The sequence below is a fragment of the Paroedura picta genome, chromosome 3, assembly GCF_049243985.1.
Source record: "Paroedura picta isolate Pp20150507F chromosome 3, Ppicta_v3.0, whole genome shotgun sequence".
Taxonomy (NCBI): domain Eukaryota; kingdom Metazoa; phylum Chordata; class Lepidosauria; order Squamata; family Gekkonidae; genus Paroedura; species Paroedura picta.
This window is the reverse complement of record NC_135371.1, coordinates 133,652,851-133,672,350: the sequence shown is the minus strand read 5'-3', so window position 1 is coordinate 133,672,350 and position 19,500 is coordinate 133,652,851.

The window sequence follows — 19,500 nt, the reverse complement described above, 5'->3', positions numbered from 1 at the left end:
AGTGGCATGGTTTTAAATGGAGTGCATCAGATGCAGCACATATGTTATATTACAAGGAACTGGACCAACAATGGATAGCAGCCAGTTTAAAATGGCAATGTGAAAAAGGCCCATGAGACAAAAAAGAATATGAGTATCACAGGACTGAATTTCATCCAGAATTCACCTAGAATCCTAGCTCAACAATTCATTCTCCATACTGTAAAGTGGGGGGTCCCTAACACTGCAACCACTGACTTCTGTCATGGCTACTAGGTTGGGTCTCTCCAAGCCTCAGAATCAAGGTGTTGGTGAGGGTTGCTGCACACTCTTCCCTGGGAAAGCCCAGTCTTAACACCTGGCTGATCAGTTTTATTCCATGCTTCTGGCCTTGACCTTGCCACTTGGGTCCTAGCTCCATCCCCCTCCATCCTTCCCTGGGTCTTAGTCTGACCCTACCATTTTGTTTCTCCACCTTTCCCCTTATCCAGGCGCCCCCCCATTAACTTATTTCTGGGACCTCTGGCCAGCCGCCACAAAGTTTCTCTGGTGTGATGTGAGGAGGCCCCTGTTTCTTCCCATTTACCAATGACATCATCAGCAGGTGACTATTGGCATAGGACCTAGCAGAGTGGTGGGCTCCCATCTCCCTTTAACCCTAAGTATGGTGGTGGTGCTGGCCTCAGTGCTGGGCCTAGGGCAGCCTGTCCCTTCAGTGGTGGCAGGGCTAGGTGCAGCCCCAGGGCTCTCTGTGTGTGGATCTCCTCTCCCTTAGGCAAGGTAAGCGTGACCAGCCCTGGCCTGCGGCTGGGTAGGAATCCAACGTACTCTCCATTACAGTTTGATGCTAGGTGACATTTTGTATTTAGGGAAGAGATGGGGTGGGGTCTTTTTCAGAAAGAGACTGTAATATTGTTACCAGGGGCCCCCTTCCTAGATGTGTTCTGTCTGTCCCAGCTCTATCTTAGCTAAATTCACTTTGGCAGCCATTTCAGGAGCTTGCAGTATGATGCTTTGGCGAATGTGAGGTCAAGACTGTCCTCAGGCTATGCTAATGAGTAGCCAAGAACTTGGGTGGGAGAGTGATTCATGGACACAGATGTGTCAGTCTTCCAAGCTAGCTAGGCTGTGGAAGTGAGAAGAGGTTTTCCTTGACACTGAACTTAATTCCCCCAAATTGGTTTTGGTTCTGAGTAAGTGTCCTTAATCAAAGTTTGAGAGTCCTCATGTGTCTAAGAATACACATGAAAGGGAGCACATGTGTTAACAATATTGACCGATTATGTCCCAAACATCACCAGAATAGAGACAGTAGTACTTGTTGTACCTGCTGTTGAAAGCCCAATAGCTGATTCACTGCACAACATTTGATTGCTGGACTACAAAAACCAGTGAATGGCTTTTGATCTGAGGTGGGGGAGGGGCCTGTCCAACACAGCACTGGATTCCTCTTCATCGAAGTTGTCACTTTCAGAAATACTCAGATTTCAGGAACTACAAATACAGTTTGGTTGAGTTTCTTCAGAGGCAAGAAAAATAAAGACCAGCTAGTTCTCAAAAACATATCTCAAAATAATGCAAAGTCACAGATCAGTTTTTTTAGCTTATACAGCTGTTCCCTTCATAGATTATAAAACGTGGAACAGCTCTTTTTTAAAAATTGGAAGGTTTCAATGGGTCAATAAAATATAGAAATAAAATTGTATACCAACACTAGAGATGAATTATATAGATATCTGCAACACAGTTTTAAACTAAGGGGAGCAATAAAATGAACTGAATTGTCAGACTCACAGAATGATGATAGAAATAAAACCAATTTTATGTACAGGGATGTATGAAATTCAGCAAAACACAGATGAATGAAAATTGTGATAGCTGTTTTAAATGTGATTCGGTTCCCAAATTTTTTAAAGGGAGGCTTTGAAGAAGAGCCGTTTTTTTATACTCTACTTTTCACTATCCAAAGGAGTTCCAAAGTGGCTTACAATCACCTTTCCCTTCCTCTCCCCACAACAGACATCCTAGGAGTTAAGTGAGGCTGAGAGAGCTCTGAGAGAACTGCTTTGTGAGAACTGTGACTGGCCCAATGTCACCCAGATGGCTGCTTATGGAGAAGTGGGAACTCAGACCTGGTTCTCCAGATTAGAGCAACACATGGCATGCTGAGGGATGCAAGGTAAAAATTACTATGTATACCATATACAGTCAGGGCCCATTGTACCTGAGGGACTGCCTCTCTGCCTACGGCCCTCAAAGACCTTTGAGCTCTGCCACCTCCAACCATCTAGTGATCCCTGACCCCAAGGAAGCCCGCTTGACCTCAACCAGGGCCAGAGCCTTCTTTGTCCTGGCCCCCACCTGGTGGAACGAGCTCCTGGAGGAGGTCAGGTGATTATCCTGATTAAATGCCTGGGTCCATTCAGAATAGCCTATTTAATAACCAGGTACCATCATTTCTGATTTTGCATCTCCCAAGTATACAGCATTTAATAATCCAATGCTCAGATGAGCTATATTAAATGAGCAGATGAGTGACTTGACTTCAAGTAAATGTATAATGTTGTAGTATACTCACTCCAGAATTCCGAAAGCTATCAGTGCTGCCCCATGCCAAGAAACTAATTAACCTGTTGTGTTTCTTCTTATTGTGTAGTTGTCAAAGTGTGTGAGAACCCATTTTTCAAATGGTGAATACCCCGTTTCTCCTCTTAGTCTCCCTGCTCTGCCGTTTTCTCAGTTTCCTTCTCTACTGCATACACTCTCTTCTGTTAATAGGCCCCATGAAATCTCACCTGCCCCAGATCTGTTCTGATCACTGTTCTTCCTGTTAAATCCGGGGTTCGAAGGAAGCCAGGACCACTGGGAGTTCAGTCAGCTCTGTATTGTGATCTCAGCATGGTGTTACAAGAGGCAGAGCTCAACCGAGATATTTTATATGTAGATCTGCCGAGGACAGAGCTTGAGGTCCGAGGGAGGATCCAAGCAGGTGTGCAATTGACCAATGCGCAGTGAAGATCCCATCTGTTGGATCCAGTCTAGCCAATTGCATGTATATATGTTGGAGTTTTGTGGGCGGGGGGGGGGTCTCTTGTCTTGTTGCTTACTACAACTTCCACTCATGCTGAGATCACAATAAAAGAGCTGTTCGTACGCTCACTAATCCTGGCTTCCTTCCACAAACTCACGGATACAACATGAGAACCCCCCCCCCCCCAACTTATATACAGTAGCATACAATGGATCTTCCCACCAGTGTGTGCTATTGGTCAGACGGGATCCAGCTGCACATTGGTCAATTTCATTGTCTGCTTTGATCCTGCCTCAGACTTCAAGCTCGGTCCTTGGCAGAACCACAAACACATCGCTTTCTTTCCTCAACTCTCTGAAGAAGAGGCAGTCAACCTTCTGGGTCAGGGCAAGGGAGTTCTTAGTCTGAGGAAGAGTGCTTGCACTCGAAAGCTCATGCCTTGAATAAATCTTTGTTGGTCTTAAAGGTGCTACTGGACTCTGATTTTATTGTGCTTCTTCAGACCAACACGGCTACTCATTTGAATCTCTTCCCATCAGTCATTGGAGGGGTTTTCTCAGCCTATAACCTTCAACTCACAAGTATCTCAAACATTCTAAGGCGACAACCTTGTACACTAATCTGGAAATAAATCCTACTGAGCACAGTGGTACTTCTATTGATTAAATACAGGATTGGGCTGCCCCCAGAAGATGGAATGTTCCTGAAAATCCCAGATCAAAGAAGCTCAATCAAGCCGCCTGGAAACTTCAGTATCACCAGCACTGAAAAGATATTGCTGCGAAATATAGTATAAACTTAATAGGAACACATGCTGTGCCCTTTTCTTGTTTTGTTGGCTTCCATGGACATAAGTATTAAAGAGCTTCTAAATTACTAAATCAGTACTTTAGCCATACATACCCCCCCCCCCCCATTAAACAAAACAGTCCTGCATTTCCTACCATCCCAAACAGTTGTGTTATCTGGGAAAGAAGAAATACTGTGCAATTTATGGTGTTAGGAAAAGCTTTTGGTCTTTTATGGACTATGAAAAACAGAAGAGTCATGAAATAAGTGAGGGGGGGAAGCAGATGCAGATGCAAGCACTGAATACTGGAGCCCTAAGACACACTCCAAACAAGTGTGCCCCAATTAAGCTACAACATGCCCATTGCGCTGAGCATTTTAGCAGCAAGGAGGGAGGCACAATTTGAAGGGTTCTGCTCAAATTATGTGGAACAAGGAGCCTCTCCTCAATCATCCAGATTGTAATTACTGCAATATACAGCCAATATTTTTGCACTTGGGTAGCACTCCGTGATTCCCAAAGAGAGCAGCAATTACCCAGCAGATGGCAGCAAAGAAGGAGACGCCGAGCCACTTTGTGGCCCTGCAAACCCCATTGAAAGACACTGCAGTCCCTATAAACAAGGGTTGCAGTAAGAATAAAAAATGGCTCAATTGCTTTGGGTTGTCTTATGCAGTCTCTTTAAAGTTTAAAGAGACTGTAAAACAATGTGAAAGGTGTTCCACAGCATGCCGCTGTGCTGAGCTGTTTTCTACAGTTCCTTTAAACTTTAAAAACAGCTTGAAAGAACATCAGCCAGCAGAGGGGGTGAGGAGATCCCCCCAGGAAGGGACTTCCCTCTTACCTTTTTGGAAGCTGCCATGGCCAACAGAAATGGGGGGAGGGAGAGCTCCCTGGAAGGGACGCCACTCCCACCCTTCTATTAGCCGTGTCAAACTGTGGCCGCAGAAAATTGGGATCTCCTGGGATGGGACTTCATTCCCACCTTTCTGTGGCCTATAATGGGCCACAGTCAGAAGAAAAAGGGGAGGACATCCCCCAGGAAAAGACTTCCCTCCTGTTGCATAGTGGGTTCAGTAGGGAAGAAACGAGGCACAGTCGTGCATTTCAGCTCTTTATTTGTTAAAGTGATTTCAGTTTGGAAGTAACCACGCTGGACTTGCCTGGACAAGCCCCCAAATATGTACACAGGGGTAGAGGCTGAGCCTTGATTGTATTAGTGGAGCCTGATTGATTTAAACTCATTGTCCCTGCAGTTGGGGACCTGGCAGTTCATTGGCTGTCCTCTGGGGCTGCTTGGATCCTGCTCCAAACCCCAAGCTCGGCCCTCTGCTGCCTTGCATACACAACACCCCTCCCCCCCCTTAGATAGTCACTCGGGATGGGATGGATGAAGTCCTGGAGATACCTGGGGGTCACGCGGGTCCTTCCTGACTCTGGTGTCGGCATGGGCTGCTGCCACGGCGGGGCTCTCGGGACTCCTTGTCCAGGTCTCATCATGCTCGGGTGTAGGCGATCCAGGAGAGTTCGGAGTCTCCGGCCTATCAGCAGTTCTGCCAGGCTCTTCCTCAGGGACACCTAAGCGGCATTTCTCTCATTTCACCTTTAGCCTGGCTGCAGCGAAACGGAGCAGGACCTCCTTGAGCTGGCTGGCAAGTTCCGGGTCTGTGCTCCCTGCCAGAAGGACGGAATCACCCCCGGAATTCCCTTGAGGAGGTCTTCCAGGAGGTTCTGGAAGATTCCGGGGGCAGCGCTAACCCCGAACTGTAGGCGCTTGACTCTAAATGCCCCTCAGTGGGTAACGATTGTCTGGGCCTCTGCTGCTGCCCTGTCGATGGGCACTTGTTGGCAGGCCTGAGCCAAGTCGAGTTTGGCAAATATTTTGCCCCCTGCCAGCGATGCCAGGAGATGGCTGATTACCGGCACTGGGTATGAGTGTTGCTGTAGTGCCTTATTCAGCGTACCTTTGTAGTCCGCACAGATGCGTATGTTCCCATTCGGCTTGATGGGGTCACAATCGGGGTTTCCCAACGTGCATTCGGCACGGGCTCCAGCACACCTTGTGCCAGGAGCTTCTCCAGCTCTGCGTTGATGAGGGGCTTCAGGGCGAATGGGACCTGCCGAGCCTTGAGGCAAATAGGTGCCACCTGGGGATCGAGGGCCAACGAGATTGGTGGCCTGGTGTAGCGGCCGAGCAATGCATCAAAAACAGTTGGGAACTCCCCACAGATGTCCTCTAGTGACGTGGCCTATGGACTTGATGAATTCCTCTGATTGGCTCGACCCAGTCTTGTCCCAAAAGGCTGGTGCGTTCCCCTTCCACAATGACTAAGGGCAACTTCCCTGCAAAGTCCCGGAAACACACGTGGAAGTTCCCCACACCCTTGACCGGCACCTGTCCTCCCATGTAGTCCTTGAAGAGGGGGCCCCCATTCAGGCAAAGTCGCTTGAGGGTCGCGCTCGAGATTATTGAGAGCGACGACCCTGTGTCCAGTTCCATGGTGCAAGGGGCCCCCTCCATGCTTACCCCCAGCCGTGTCTTCTCCTTGGTTCCATTCCGTGTGGGGTTCAATATGACGGTACAGGTGCTGTTGGTCTCAAGGCGACGCTGGCGGCTGGCCATCTTCTGCTGATCTCTGTTGCCTTGGGCTGCCCTCAGTTGGCGGTAGGCGTCCTTGCTTGCCATCGGGTGGGACGCGGAATCCGGGTGCGAGCGGCACACTCGGGCGATGTGCCCCTTCTTTCCGCAGACCCAGCAGGTCGGGTCGCAGAATCGGCATGCGCTGCGTGTGTGTGGGCCGGCACAGCCAGTGCAGGGCCTTGTTGTGGGTGCTGGGCAGCAGTGCGGTAGGACCTCTTTGTGGTCCACCTCGGCTTCCTCGTCCCTATCATCCTTGCTCAGGGCCTCATGGTGGATGGCGGTGGACGGCGGTTGTAGGCTACGCCGCTGGTGGGCATCTTGATGCCTCATGGCCTCGGACGGTCCTGGCGCTGTGGTTCGCGGCCTCAATGCTGGCGTCTTCCAGCTCTTCTTTGAAGGTCAGCCCCTTCTTTCCAAACAGCCAACGCTGGGTAGCTTCGGGATTGGAGAACTGGCCGTCTCGGGCAAGGTTGCGGAGTGCGGTGGTGAATTCAGCAATTGACTCTCCTTCTTGCGGTCCTCGCTGGTAGAAGATATGCCGGCACATGATCTCCCCTGGCTGTGGGTCGTAGTGCTCTTGGAGACGGCGGAGGATCTCATCCAGGTTCACGGTGTCCACGTCGTCGGGTGCGAAGAGGTCCTGTGCTAAGTCGAATGTGGCGGCCCCGCGTGTGCTCAGGAACACTGCCCGTCTTCTTGCTGCATCGGTGATACCGTTGGCCATGAGGAAGTTGCGGAAGTGCATTTCATAGCTTTGCCATCGGTTGGGGCGGCTGGAGTCGAATGGCTCAGTCTGCCCTAAGGTAGCCATGCTGCGGTGTGCGTCCTCTCTGCTTGCCGGCCCGGCTCGAGCAATTTCAGCTGGCGGATGGTCCCCCCTTCAGACGGCTGGGCTCCGCTCCAGTGGCTCGCAACGCAGTTCGGGTGCTGCTGGACTCACGCTTTTAGCTGGCAGAGGTTGGCACCCTTGAATGGCGGGGCTCTGTCCAGATGCATGCAGGAGCAGCTTTGAAGATGATCTGGGGCCAAGGGACCAAGCCCTATGGAGATAGGTTGAGGGACTTGGGAATGTCCAGCCTGGAGAAAAGGAGGTTGAGAGGGGACATGATTGCCCTCTTTAAGTATTTGAAAGGTTGTCACTTGGAGGGGGGCAGGATGCTGTTTCTGTTCGCTGCAGAGGAAAGGACACACAGTAATGGGTTTAAACTTCAAGTACAACGATATAGGCTAGATATCAGGAAAATATTTTTCATGGTCAGAGTCGTTCAGCAGTGGAATAGGCTGCCTCTCACTGGCAGCTCCCTCTCACTGGCAGTCTTCAAGCAAAGGTTAGATACTCACTTTTCTTGAATGCTTTAGGATGCTTAGGGCTGATCCTGCATTGATCAGGGTGTTGGACTAGATGACCTGTATGGCCCCTTCCAACTCTGTGATTCTATAACAATTAAGCATGGGATGGAGGTATGTAAGAGATGCCTCGCCCTGCCCACTCTGTTCACTCTATTCTCCCTTCCCAGTAACATATTTCCTCTTTTCTAGCTTTTCTGCCTTCGCTGTTGGATTCTGCAATGTCTTTTCTCTTTCTCAAATCTCTGTGCTAGACTGGTGGTTTGGGAGGAAGCCAAATTGTTGCTCTGGAGTCCAGTTGAGGAAGAAGAGGTGTTGGGAAAAAGAGGTGGGTGGGAAAAGAACAAAGCAAGTTCTGGCTTATTCACAAGTGGCAATATGAATTGAGTGGAAAATATGGCAATTGAACAGAACAATGACTGAAGGATTGGCCAAGCAAATAATTGAGTTATAAGGAAGCACCACCACTTACTGAAGCTGGTACCTGAGTGACAGGGCAAGAACTAGTCACAAGTCACAGTCAAGGGGTGGTGAATGTGTCTAAGAGGGGCCTTGCTTAGTATAACTTGTGATCAAAAAGGATCTTGCTCATGGGGACTGGGGAGTCAGGCTGGTGGGCAAGACCCCACACCCCCACATGTGTTCTACCAATTGGTAACTTGTGAACATTCCTGGAGTCATACTGCTTGAAGGTGACAAAGACACAGGAATACTGGGAACTGTCAGTTTTTATATTCTTGGTTAATGAAACAGAAGCCCCTAAATAAGCATAAATGACAGTTCTTTAAATAATTGCACAATACCTTCTGCACACCGGGACACTTCTGACTTGTATTGTCTTTTCCTTCTTAACATCAAGAACATTTAATATAATCAGACCCTCTAGATGGCAGCAGTGTAACCTGAGAGGCAACAGAGATATATCTATACTGATAAGAACATTTTGGCCCACTGTGTCTTAAGGAAATGGGGAACAATGGCCATGTGGGAAGCCCCCACATGATCAGACCTGTTCATTTGGTCGCAGTATGTCACACACACATCCCAGAATGCATACCAGCACATGAGATAGTACCATTGGCCAACATTTCCCATACACCTCTGTGCGTGATTGAGTGAGGAGGAGGGAGAATCGAGAGGACATTATTTAGCACAGCGGTCCCCTACTCCCGGGCCAGGGACCCGTACCGGTCCGTGGATCAGTTGGTACCGGGCCGCGGCTCCTCCTCGTCCTTCTCCCCAGCTGCTGCCTCGGGGGCTGCCCTGCCACTCTGCCGCCGGCTCACCATTGGTGCTGTCCGGCGGCCGCCATGGCTGGGGCTCCACCTTGGCATGGCACTGGAGCGGGAAAGCAAGTGGAGCAGGGGCTCAGGCGGTGGCGACATCCCTCGGCAAGAGACTACCCCCCCCCCCAGGCCTCAGTAAAATTGTCAAGAGTTGACTGGTCCCCGGTGATAAAAAGGCTGGGGACCACTGCTTTAGCACATGCAAAAGAATGTGTCCTATACTTCCGGTGAAAAAGGGCATCATGAGCAGCGGCAATACCACACATGGCACCATAGCCACTACACATCACCACGCAGAGGTGTCATTACACGAACTTCTTGGTATCCAGTGGATGTGGTAGGTAGGCTCAATAAAGAGTCACTCAAATAGTCATGCTCAAAACAGCCAAATATTGCAAAACATTGATCCAAACATTTTTAAAATTTACAAATGAATTGGGAGACATTATTCCAGTAAACTGCATAAAAGAAAGTCATCTTCAAATGAGCAACTGATAAGGAACACATTCTCTCCATTAATGAGGTGGCTTTCACATGGAGGCAATTCTGCATTGTGGACTTAGTACTGCATTGAATGCAGAGGTATTTGCAATGGCAACAAAGCATCCATTTGTCACCTTGGGCTGTGTATATCCTTTCAAAAAACTACAATTTGCATTCTGTGAAACAAGAAAAAAGCTTGGGAGGCAAACGTAAGCTGCCATAGCTGCATTAGATGGTCTCTTTGGGAGCATGAAGAAACACCCAAACCTCAGCAACACCAATCTCTCCTCCGCATCTGATTGTGATGATTTTTCCCCAGAATGCACTTCTTCACAGGCATCCCTGTTCCTTTGCACTCCTACCCTGATTGGCTCATGTCTTCTGTGTAGAGCAGTGTTTTTCAACCTTTTGACCATTGGGGACTCCATGAAATATTTGAGAGCCAGCTCAGTATGTAGTGGTTAGGAGCATGGACTTCTAATCTGGCAAGCTAGGTTTGATTTCCTGCTCTTCCTAATGCAGTCAGCTGGGTGACCTTGGGCTCACCACCGAGCAGTAATATCAGGGCTCTCTCAGCCTCACCTACCTCACAGGGTGTCTGTTGTGCGGAGAGGGAAGGTGTTGAAACCTCCCGGAAGTGATATCAGCTGGCCACACCCCTGGAAGTCATATTCCACGAGAAGTGACATCACCCAGGCATTCCCACTGGATATGAGAGCCTTGGTGTAGCGGTTAGGAGTGCGGACTTCTAATCTGGCATGCCAGGTTCGATTCTGCGCTCCCCCACATGCAACCAGCAGGGTGACCTTGGGCTCGCCACGGCACTGATAAAATTGTTCTGACCGGGCAGTGATATCAGCGCTCTCTCAGCCTCACCCACCCCACAGGGTGTCTGTTGTGGGGAGTGGAATGGGAAGGTGACTGTAAGCCACTTTGAGTCCCCTTTGGGTAGGGAAAAACGGCATATAAGAACCAACTCTTCTTCTTCTTCTTCTATGACATCACCATACCACTCCCACGTCACTGGAAGTGGTGTTATCAGGACTCTTCCTGTGTCACCAGAATTGACATATTAGACCCATGCCCACCTACATTTGTCTTTCACACCCTGCTAGAGATGTTAACCTTCAGATGTTACCAGAATCACACACACGTGTTCTGTGACATAGGTGTATTAAGTCATGGGGAAATAGCAGTGTGAGAGAGCAGTAACTTAGCATTTAAGGATCGATTTTCCAATGTTTTACAAGGTGATTATGCCCTTAAGAACTCAAGACAGACAACGTTGGCAAATTGTAAAAATAATAGAAACCATAAATATATTTAACACACTAACAAGCAGTCATATAGAGAAGAATAGGGTGGGAAAAGAGGGTCTAGTATAATTACCTTTCCTGTAGATAGGAAAGAGAAAACAGGCTGCACAGGGAGCATGTAGGGTGTTTCAGATGGGTCCCATATCCAAAATATACAAAGGGGCTTGCTAAAACCACTGTTTATATAGGGTTTGGGGAAGGGGGCCTACGTGCTGTAAGCCAGGTGGGAGGGTAGTTGGAAATTTCCACTGAGCCTGGTGTTGGGCAATGCTAGCCTGAGCCTGAGATGGCTCTTGATGGCCCTAGACAAAAGGAACCATCCTAGTGATGGTGCTATCTATTGACTGGATGATGGGCTTAACCCCTGGCAGAGCAGCCAAGTGTGAGTAGACAAAGAAATTGGCCAAGAGCCAGTTCTGGCCAGACCACCCTATCAGCAAAACTATGGGGGGTGGGGTGGGAATCAGAGTCCAGAGGCACTTGAAATTCCAACCTGTAGCAGAGGACAAGCCAAGGCATTTCCTGGTTTCCAAGATGGATTCTGTCCTAGCAGTGTGGGTGGTCAGGGTGTCTCAGTGTGTTCCTATGGCTGGCTTGCTCCCAAGCCTAGACTGTTGTGGTGTACTACTGGTTAAGGAGTATAGTGTGTCAGCATGTGAGTCAGGGTTGCTGCCATACTTAACAAAGAAGTACAAACTGATCTCTACTGGTTCATGAACAGAACAATACCTGCACTCTGGCCTAGCTGGCTGGCTGTTTGCGCTTCTTCAGGGAAAAGGTACCTGATTTGGATCTGGGAGGTTGTGGCTGGAGCCTGAGCGAGGACCTCTCTGGGCAGAATAAGGCATCCTCCTTCCACCAGAAGCCTTGAGTCCAGCCATAGCTTCTTCTTCCTCATCTCCCTGCAGAGTAGCCTTGCAGAAGACAGCCTCACTCCTGACTGGGAATATTGACCAGATGGGCTGCCAGCTAACCTTAAGAACATGAGAGAGGCCATGATGGATAAGTCCAGCACCCCTGTGACACATTCATCAAATCTCAAGGATCATAAAGAGGTCCACTAGCTGGACCAGAACTCCAAAAGCCCATCCTTTGTTGCCCCCCAATCACCAAGAATAAGAGCATCATTGCTCCAGTCATAAGAATAAAAAAGATGCTGCACTGGGTCAGGCCAGTGACCCATCCAGTCCCCCAGTCTGGGTCACATGGTGGCCAAATCCCAAGGGGTTTGCTTGGGGGGGGGGCACAGTGGGAGTGCTTCTGTGTTTCTGGCCCTGTTGGGGTCTCTCTTGGTGATCCCTGGGATTTGATGACTGTGTGACACAGAGGGCTGGACTGAACCAACATGACCTCTCTCAGGTTCTTATGGTTAGCTGACAGCCCATCTAGCAATGTGTGAAAGTCAAATGTAGGTGGGGTGGGTCTACTATTTCAATTCTGGTAACATAGGAAGAGGCCTGGCAACCCCACTTCCTCTGATGGGAAAGCACCAGTGTGCATAGCATCACTATTAAAATAAAATCCTTGTTAAATAAGAAGTTATGTTCATTTTTGTGGATGCAGTATGCTAAATAGCAAACCTTGCCAGAGCAAAACAGGAAAGCATTCATCTCAGCTGTCATAGAGCCTACCATGTAAAGCAGCAATTCTCCTCAGGGAAAATTATCTGTGTGATTTGGAGGGGGTCTTTAGGAGATACCCAGGTGACAGCAGGTGGTTGGCAATCCTAGTAAGACCTGAGGGCAAAGGGGAACCTGAGAAGAAAGGAATCCTTGTGCAGGCTGTGCACAGTCCTTGAATTGAATCCAATGGTCTTGGCTAAGGGTGCCAACCTCCAGGTGAGATCTGGGGATCCTATGGAATTACAGCTCATCTCCAGATGACCGAGATCAGTTCCCCTGGAGAAAATGTCTGCTTTGGAGGGGGAACTCTGTGGCATTGTGCTCCAAGCAAGGACCTGGAACGACAACTCATCTCTAGATTACAAAGATCAGTTTCCCTGGGGAAAAAGGCTGCATTGGAGGGTAGACACTCTAGTATTGTACCCACTAAGGCCCCTATGCACCCCAAAAGCCATTCCCAAATCATCAGAGGTTTCACCCCCCTCCAAAGCCTGAAACAAGGCTGGAGGAGGCAGCTATATTGCCCCCCCTGTTCCCACTTGTAAGGTATGAAGAGGGCTGGAGAAGGCAGCTACTGTTCCAATGCCCCTCTGACCCTCGAATTTAGTCGCTACACCTGCAAGGCAAGGAAGTTTGTAGCCAGGGCCCTTCCCTTTCTTTCCTCCTCCAGAACCATTAGTTCCCTCCCTTGTTGCTGTCCTTCTCCCACATGCAGCCCCAGGAGAGGCCGGTCCTCAGATTGCCGAAGTCTCATCCCCTCCTGCCCTGTCTAAAGGTGCCTAGAAGAAGAGATGGGGGGGGCTTCCTGAGCCCCACCCGCCCATGAAACAGGCCTTTGCACATCCCTTCCAAAGCCTCCCAGGGTTTGGGGGCAAAACTCTCCTGGGATTCCCCAAGCAGGAAGTGGCAACCCTCTCTGACAGGGCAGACCCCCAAGAGAACACTCACCAGGCAGGGAAAGGGAGGGGCCCACTGGGAGGCTGCTGTTGAGGAAAGGGGAAGGTTGGGGGCAGGAACAGCCACTTTCCCTGCAATCCTAGAACCAATTTCATCATCATCATCATCATCATCATCATCATCATCATCATCATCATCATCATCATCATTATTATTGGATTCATTACCTGCCACCCACCACTCTCCATGGAGAGAGGAGCCCCCTTCAGAGGGGGTATGGGGAGGACCCAAAAGGTCTCAATTAAGTCAATATTCAGGAGTTTTTATCACAGTGTGCATGAGCCACCCAAAAGCTGGCACACACAAATGCCAGCAGTTTCCAGAAATCAATCCAACACCACCCACATCAAAGGGGACTTAAATGTGCTTAACTTTACGATGGCCGTTTCCCCGTCCAACAGCCCTCACACAGATTCCGAAGAGCTCTTTGCATTAGAAGACCAAAAACTCTTGCCCAACCCTGTGTGGACTGACTCACCAGGAACCCTGTCATGGAGGGCAGAGCCTGGCTGAAGTAGTCCGGCCCCTCCATCCAGGGCTGAGTCTGCACCCACATGTGCTTTGGGGGCTCAGCCCTGCTGATTTTTGTTCGATTCAAACTCGGATCTTGCCACAGATCAATTATTTCCCCTGAGTGGAAAGAATGTTATCCCATCTGCTGTAATCTGCACCCAAATAGACTCTTCTCCCTGGAAACCGGAAAACAGTTTTTGCGGGGGTTGATTTCTGAGACTTTTCTCCCCCCTTCCCTTGGTTTGATTGGTCTCTGCTGATTGGTTGGTTTCCAGCAGGAGCAGCCCCTTTAACTTCTTGTGGTTTCATTGAATGCTTCTCCCTTAAGTGATCTGATAATCATTCCTATCAGAAGTAAGACGAGCTGTTTATTCCCTCACAGACTTCACTGGGGGTGGGAAGAGAAACACTCCCCAGGCCTACCCTCTTCCTGGTCTTTTTTTTAAGTGAAGGGGATGTTTTATACTGGAATTTCTTTGTTTAAAAAATAATTATGTGGAGACACTTTGTCCCTTCTCCCAATCTGCTGCAGAAACTCAGTGAATATTCTGAGTAGGGCCACAGGCAGCCAGCTCCATGATAACTCAGTTAGTAAACTATTTGCCTTGCAACCGCACTTTTATAAATTCAAGGCTGGGTGTTCTATTTAAAAAATAATAATTTTGACAGTCACATGTTTTAAAAATGGAATATCTTTAAATATGAGCTGTTCAAAAGCAAAATAAATAAATAAAATGTACACAACAGCCAGCCTTGAACTCCTAAAGCAATGGTTTCAAGGCAAGTACTTTGTTAACTGAGCTATCTTGGTATGGGCTGTTTATGGCCCTATTCAGAATATTCACTAAGATTTTGCAAACATTCCCCCCCCTTCCTACCCTCACTCAAACACGTGCAGAAGATTGGGAGCTGAAGACCACCACAGGTTCGTCTTTAACTTCTTCTGATGGGGTGATTAACACAAGTAATGTGTTACTTTACAGGGCCAGGAAAAGCAGAAAAACACTTCCACAACACAGAAGTTTAGCCACAATCCATCTGAAGCTGAAATGGAGGAACAGAACAAAGGGGCTTCTCCTGCAACATACCAATCAATCATGAGAAGCCTCAGTACAACATCAGTGCTGGAGGCAGAGCTGCAGTGGGTGGGGAGGGGAAAAGCTAACCAAGAAGAAGAAGAGTTGGTTCTTATATGCTGCTTTTCTCAAAGCAGCTTACAGTCGCCTTCCCTTTCCTCTCCCCACGACACTCTGTGGGGTGGGTGAGGCTGAGAGAGCCCTGATATCACTGCTGGGTCAGAACAGTTTTATCAGTGCCGTGGCGAGCCCAAGGTCACCCAGCTGGCTGCATGTGGGGGAGCGCAGATTCAAACCCAGCTCGCCAGATTAGAAGTCCGCACTTCTAACCACTACACCAAGCTGGCTTTATGCAGCCCATCTGCACCCAGAATAGAGTGCCATGGGCTCGCATTTCTCTGATGAACCAGGGGACCTCCACTCTTGGATGTGCTGGGGAATAAGTAGTTTGATTCCAGCTGTGCAGGTGAGGGGGGAAATTCCAACTGGAAATCAGTATCAAGTGTAGAAGGCTTTTCTTTATCTGAACCCAACCAGCTTTAAAAGCCCAGTGCAGATTAGCCCCAAGTCTGGATGCTGCACTTGGTAAGGAGTGCAGGTAGGTGGGGGCTTCTCTCCTCCTTTGCCTGTGATCCTAAAAGGATTAAGCTCAGCAAACTCCTTCCTAGAGAGGCTGAGCAAGGTGGGGAAGGAAGGAGCCTTGGCCATTGGAGGGCAAACGAGAGGGGGGCAGCCTGGCACCCGGAGGATCCCAGGGAGGTTTCCTCGCAAATACGATGTAGAAGGGGGTGGGGATCAGCTTTTCTGTACTGGGAGAGAGGAATGAGGCTGCTGTGTGCTTCTTTGATGGGGAGTTGGGAGTCAACAATTTAAAAGGCATCTATTAAGTCAGAAAGGAGAAAATCCCCAGTCCCCTTACAGATGGTTTGGGGGACCCCACTGGGGTCCACGGACCCCTTGTTGGGAATGACTGGTTAGAGAAAGGAACCTGCCTCATAGTACATCTTTCACCAAGTTTGTGCACATGCATGCCAGAGAGAGATCTTTACCCCTGTGAAGCATTCTAGAATCCAGCATCACTCATCCAACTGGAAGTCTCCTGCCTCCTCCAAGGTCACAGCCTCAAGAGGGAATAAAGAGGCAGCGAAAAGAGCAGATCCTCTTTCAGGCCAGTCATGTTTTGCTAAGCCTGCCCCCTACTGGTCATTGCTGGGAATATCTTGCGCCTATTTGGAATGCATTTTGGGAAAAAGCAAAGAAGAGGTGGTTGCTTCAGGGATGGAACAATGCTGGCACTTGCACCTGTGTGTTGTGAGAATGGCAATATAGGCTGTTTCACACTGAAAGGTCAGCTTGGGAAATCATGTAGTTAAATGAGAAGCATTTTAAAATGAGCAAAACAACAAATCTATCAGCATAGGACATATCTAACTCCCATGCTTCCAAAGGAAGATTTCAGAATGGATAAAGCCCAATAATGAGCCCAGGTCATGTGGTCCATATAACAATTCTATAACAAGTACAGGAAGATGTTACTTGCCCAGACTTTTCTCATTCCACTGCTTTATAATTGGATGGAATCTTCCCCACGCTGGGCCAATGTTGCTTGGTATTTCCCCCCAAGAATTATCTGTCAACAGCAGGCAGATGTATAGCACAAGTGAACTACACAATATTTTAAAAATTTGCTGACTCTTGTTTGAAGAAACACCCTGCTCCAAAAAAAACCAGCCTCTTCCTTGTACTATTTATTAGAAGTTCCCCTTGATTTCTGCATGAAGACCTGCATGCTCTCAATTTAGTTTTCTTTTTTTAATAAAGCCGCTGGCCAAATTACTCTTTTCCCCATGACTGGTCATTACAGCTCCCAGCAAAGAACTGCAATATACTTGGCAGCAAACACTGCCTGATTAATCCACAATGTGAAAACAGGGATGTCAAGAAGGTTGGCCACAATCAAATGTTTGTCCAAGCCCCTGGATGGCTCATGTTGTTGAACACGATATCATCTTCAGGGTTTATTGATGTCACAAACAAAAAACCCAAGAAACCTCAGAGCATTCAGATAAGTTTGAAGTATAGTAGTTGATTCTGGCAGAGACATCATGAACTACCCCCAGCAGCCAAGTTTCATGTGACCTTTGTGAACCTGAAGTCATCTTGAACGGACCTAAAAGCTAAAACCAATTGGGAACGAGACATCCCTTAAACTATACCAGAGCATTACATTGTGGAAGATGGTGTTCATGGTTTTATCCCACATGGCTATCACAGCATTTAAAGACATGCAAACCACATATACAGGACTAACACTAGCCTCCTGCTATTGCAACTGGTTTCTAAACAGGAGAAAATGGTCACTTTGGAAGTTGGTCTCTATAACATCATACCGTATTGAAATCCCTCACCTCCCCAAACTCCGCCCTCCTTAGGTTGCACCACCAAAATCTCCACATCTTTTCCAGTCCTGAAATAAAGCCACATGCAATTGGCTCCAACCTTGCCCCCCCTCCCCGGTGCCAATTTCCCAGTTGGGAAACTCCTGGAGATTTGGGGATGGAATCAGGGGAGGTGAGACCTCCGTGGGGGACCATGCCAAGAGTCCTCCCTCCAACATATCCATTTTGTACAGGGGAACTGATCTCTGTAGTTTGGAAATGAGGTATAATTCCAGGAGATTCCCCAATCCCACCAGGAGGCTGGCATCCCTGGTCCCAAGTGCCCACCCACATGGCTTTGTTCTTCCAGCTGCTATTGTGGCTTGCATTCTGTCCTTCCAACCCCAGCCAACCCTATTGACCCAGGTGCCAGTTAACCATGTTTTCTGGATAACAAAACCGGGGCTGGAGTGGCTCCCAGAGCGCTCTGCTATGGTAGCTGGACAGGGAGCTGCTCCTAGAATGCTCTGCTGGCACAACCAGGCCTGAAACCCCTCCAGGTGTTTGCTGTGGTGGCAGCTTTGTCCCAAGCCTCTCTTGGCATCCACAGCCCCAGCAGCCAGGCTCATAGCCTCCCCCAGTGTCCATAGCTGTGGCAGCTGGGCCTGTAGCTGCTTCTGGCATTCTCTGCCATAGCAGCTGAACCCAGAGTTGACACCAGGGGTGGCAGTCATGGCCAGCTCAACTAGTAAGTGCCTGCATATATGTCCCCAATATATTTTTTAAAACTTTTTAGATTTTTCCACAAAGTACCCCACGCTTGCAGAAAATATGCTAATCATCAGTATGGTCCAGTCCATGGGTTTAAAGATCCCCAGATGAGGGCTGCCTGTTGCTACTGCATAGATTAAGAGACAGCTTGGTAAGTGGTTAAATGAAAACCTGCCAGCCTTTCCAGTCCCTGAGGGCAGCAAGGAGGTGGCAGACACCAGTGCAAGGTCCTTTGAGGAGGCAGCCAGCCTTCATAGCAGCTGTCGAGGAGGCGCACTGGCGAAGTGTGCGGCTTACCTCTTGCTGCGTCTCCATGCTCCAGTGAAGTGGGAGTGGGCAGGGAAGAGCCTCTGATTGGCCCAGAGGGGAGGTCTCTCCCAGTGAGGGCCAATCAGAGGCCCCCTGGTGTTTCCTGATGGTGTGCTAGTGCATGATTTTATGCGTTATGGTATCCCTATACACTGTTCTAGGAATGTTGTGGATATCTGTAATTTTCGTCCTTGTAAATAGTTGTAAACAGAGCCTCTTGTGGCACAGGGTGGTAAGGCAGCTGTCTGAAAGCTTTGCCCATGAGGCTGGGAGTTCAATCCCAGCAGCCGGCTCAAGGTTGACTCAGCCTTCCATCGTTCCGAGGTCGGTAAAATGAGTACCCAGCTTGCTGCTGGGGGGTAAACGGTAATGACTGGGGAAGGCACTGGCAAACCACCCCGTATTGAGTCTGCCATGAAAACACTAGAGGGCGTCACCCCAAGGGTCAGACATGACTCGGTGCTTGCACAGGGGATACCTTTACCTTTACCTTTAAATAGTTGTCCTCCGAAGGACAGGTTTAAGAATACAAATGTCAGCTCCATTAAAAAGCGGTCATTTATGTTGATGTCTGAGATATGCAATTAAACCAGCTGCAGGGAACATGTGTGCAATTTGTTTGCATTGCAGCATTCATGCTGTGCCCCATACATGTGATCTAGCATGTGGGGAGGTAGGATATATCCATGAAAATGTAACATTTTCACACACCCCTGCAGTTATGAATAAAGTACTTGTGTTTACCGTACATTAAAGGACCACTAATACAGAGTTTCCTTGAGTGTTCCTGTGAACCTTGGGCATTAACATGGGATGAATGCAAAGAAAGGTTTGGATAATTAAGACCGGTGTTCAGTACATGGGTGCCCTTGAAGCTGATCTCCACATTCTTCCTGACCCACAGGCTAACAAAGAATGGGGAGACAGGGAAGTGGCCCTCCTCTGGCTCGATTCCATTCAGGCTGCTTTGGTTCCATGCCCTGGTTTGTATGCATTGAGGT